The 3,494-nt window shown below is 49.4% G+C and overlaps 1 pseudogene; it reads right to left on the bottom strand.

Annotated features, from left to right (window-relative positions):
- Nucleotides 1–248: 248 nt before the first annotated feature.
- LOC126485253 (5S ribosomal RNA) lies at nucleotides 249–366 on the bottom strand (annotated as a pseudogene).
- Nucleotides 367–3,494: the final 3,128 nt, after the last annotated feature.

Here is a 3,494-nt window from a genome sequence, read left to right as displayed (position 1 = left end):
TTTTAGGTTGTTCTTATCGTCATAAAAACTAACTAACTAAACTCCGCCCAAACTGGTCTTGGAAGGTCCGACGGTACCGACCGGCCGCCGTGTCATCCTCACCCAAAGGCGTCACTGGATGCGGATGTGGAGGGGCATGTGGTCAGCACACCGCTCTCCCAGCCGGATGTCAGTTTACGAGACGGAGTCGCTACTTCTCGATCAAGCAGCTCCTCAGTTTCTCCCACAAGGGCTGAGTACACCCTGCTTGCCAACAGCACTCGGCAGACCGGACGGTCACCCATCCAAGTACTAGCCCCGCCCGACAGTGCTTAACTTCGGTGGTCTGACGGGAACCGGTGTTACCACTGCGGCAAGGCCGTTGGCTCTTATCGTCATATTCAGTGAAAATTGTCAGTGCTGTTGTAAGAACCTGTTCAGCCTCCTCAAACGTCTTTGATTGCTTTGCTAAAGGAAGGTCGCCTGCATGGAACAAGAGGAATAAAATGCTCTAAAGGATCCAGCTGCGTCATGTGCCAGGGTTTGTAAGTTTTCGTATTTACGATATCTGAATGACTGCATGAATAGCAAAAGAAATAAACGGTTGAGTAAAAATCCCTTGCACTGATTTTCAGAAACAGTCTTTTCAAAATCAAGTTTCTGATATAATAGTTTACTAGTTTTGACCAATGGAAGTGACGCGTGGAGCTTTATTGCGAAAACTGTTCAAAAACTGGATTGCTTAGTGAGAAGTTGATGCACGATGGCAATTACTGGGAGACACAAAACAACGGACGAGTGGGTCAGAGAACACACTGCAGTGCAGGACCTCACTGTGGAAGTGGAATGGAGGTGGAGGGGACATGAGAGCAGGCGAATGGACTGTTGATGCACCGAGGAGTTTCTTTTGTGGCTCCCAAGAGTTAATCTACCACCGGGACGGCGACCTAGTGGAAAGTGGGTAGACGGCAGCGACGTGGATGCAGAAGGCCGAGATGCATGGAAAAAGATTTGTAACACTCGCTCTCTCCTAACTGCCCATCTTCTTGTGTCCTAACAACCGCGACTAGCGTCAATGTTGTCCCTACAAAAGCTCTGTGACCGTAATAATCAATATTAACTGAACCTAAGGAACTGAATGATGATTAATAAAATTTTCTGCTTGAATGGTGAATTCAGTTTTAGCTTAGCCATCTCGATTTATTAAAAGATGAACGTCACAGTAAGATGCATTCGTTCTTACAACTAGTTTTCTTTCCTTCCGTGTTCTTACAAGTACTTCTTCACTTGCAAGTCCGTTTCACTTTTAGAAATTTTCTCCGCAGTCACATTTCAAAATTATGCAAGCATATTTCACGTTTCTTTTTGACTCTCCACAATTCGATGGCATTACGATACTACACTTCTGAGTAAAAGGCAACATACGATGATATTGCGAAACTATTTTCTTAATTATATCGGAATTCTTTTTGCCTTCAACATATTTTCACCTTCTCAAAATCTCATTTACTCGTAGGTACTCTATTGTCATTTCCTCCACAAGCATCTAAAAGATTTTGCTTTTTCCAAAGACTTTCCTTCCCATGACATTTTGGCAGAACTTCACCTTGCTGTTTTATCATCAGTTAAGTGTTTCTTACATTTATCTGTATTCCATAATCTTTTCCCACTTATACGATCGTCTCCATCATAAATTGCAGTTCTTTCCCTTATTCAGCCAATACTGCTTGATCATCTGCGTAGTTAGTTGTCTTTTCGTTTCTCCTACTACTACTTTGGCTATTTCTTCTCCCATTGCTTTGCCTCTTAGTTTCTTAGTAGAAATATTGAAAGGCATTGGTGACCAACAACACTCGCGTCTAATACACTCCTGGAAATTGAAATAAGAACACCGTGAATTCATTGTCCCAGGAAGGGGAAACTTTATTGACACATTCCTGGGGTCAGATACATCACATGATCACACTGACAGAACCACAGGCACATAGACACAGGCAACAGAGCATGCACAATGTCGGCACTAGCACAGTGTATATCCACCTTTCGCAGCAATGCAGGCTGCTATTCTCCCATGGAGACGATCGTAGAGATGCTGGATGTAGTCCTGTGGAACGGCTTGCCATGCCATTTCCACCTGGCGCCTCAGTTGGACCAGCGTTCGTCCTGGACGTGCAGACCGCGTGAGACGACGCTTCATCCAGTCCCAAACATGCGCAATGGGGGACAGATCCGGAGATCTTGCTGGCCAGGGTAGTTGACTTACACCTTCTAGAGCACGATGGGTGGCACGGGATACATGCGGACGTGCATTGTCCTGTTGGAACAGCAAGTTCCCTTGCCGGTCTAGGAATGGTAGAACGATGGGTTCGATGACGGTTTGGATGTACCGTGCACTATTCAGTGTCCCCTCGACGATCACCAGTGGTGTACGGCCAATGTAGGAGATCGCTCCCCACACCATGATGCCGGGTGTTGGCCCTGCGTGCCTCGGTCGTATGCAGTCCTGATTGTGGCGCTCACCTGCACGGCGCCAAACACGCATACGACCATCATTGGCACCAAGGCAGAAGCGACTCTCATCGCTAAAGACGACACGTCTCCATTAGTCCCTCCATTCACGCCTGTCGCGACACCACTGGAGGCGGGCTGCACGATGTTGGGGCGTGAGCGGAAGACGGCCTAACGGTGTGCGGGACCGTAGCCCAGCTTCATGGAGACGGTTGCGAATGGTCCTCGCCGATACCCCAGGAGCAACAGTGTCCCTAATTTGCTGGGAAGTGGCGGTGCGGTCCCCTACGGCACTGCGTAGGATCCTACGGTCTTGGCGTGCATCCGTGCGTCGCTGCGGTCCGGTCCCAGGTCGACGGGCACGTGCACCTTCCGCCGACCACTGGCGACAACATCGATGTACTGTGGAGACCTCACGCCCCACGTGTTGAGCAATTCGGCGGTACGTCCACCCGGCCTCCCGCATGCCCACTATACGCCCTCGCTCAAAGTCCGTCAACTGCACATACGGTTCACGTCCACGCTGTCGTGGCATGCTACCAGTGTTAAAGACTGCGATGGAGCTCCGTATGCCACGGCAAACTGGCTGACACTGACGGCGGCGGTGCACAAATGCTGCGCAGCTAGCGCCATTCGACGGCCAACACTGCGGTTCCTGGTGTGTCCGCTGTGCCGTGCGTGTGATCATTGCTTGTACAGCCCTCTCGCAGTGTCCGGAGCAAGTATGGTGGGTCTGACACACCGGTGTCAATGTGTTCTTTTTTCCATTTCCAGGAGTGTATATCTTACAATACCTGCCTCGTCAGTTTCTTCATTGCCAGTTCTTCTATCCTTCTCTCTCGTGTGAAAAGGAAGAGTGGGTTTAATGCCCCGTCGACATCGAGGTCAGTAAAGACAGAGCACAAGACCGGATTGCGCAAGGATGGGGAAGGAAATCTGCCGCTTCCCTCCCAAGGAACCACCCCGGCATTTGCCTGAAGCGATTGAGGGAGATCACAGAAAACCTA

This window comes from Schistocerca serialis, chromosome 6, assembly GCF_023864345.2.
Source record: "Schistocerca serialis cubense isolate TAMUIC-IGC-003099 chromosome 6, iqSchSeri2.2, whole genome shotgun sequence".
NCBI classification, from domain to species: Eukaryota; Metazoa; Arthropoda; class Insecta; order Orthoptera; family Acrididae; genus Schistocerca; species Schistocerca serialis.
This window is presented reverse-complemented; position numbering and strand designations above follow the sequence as displayed.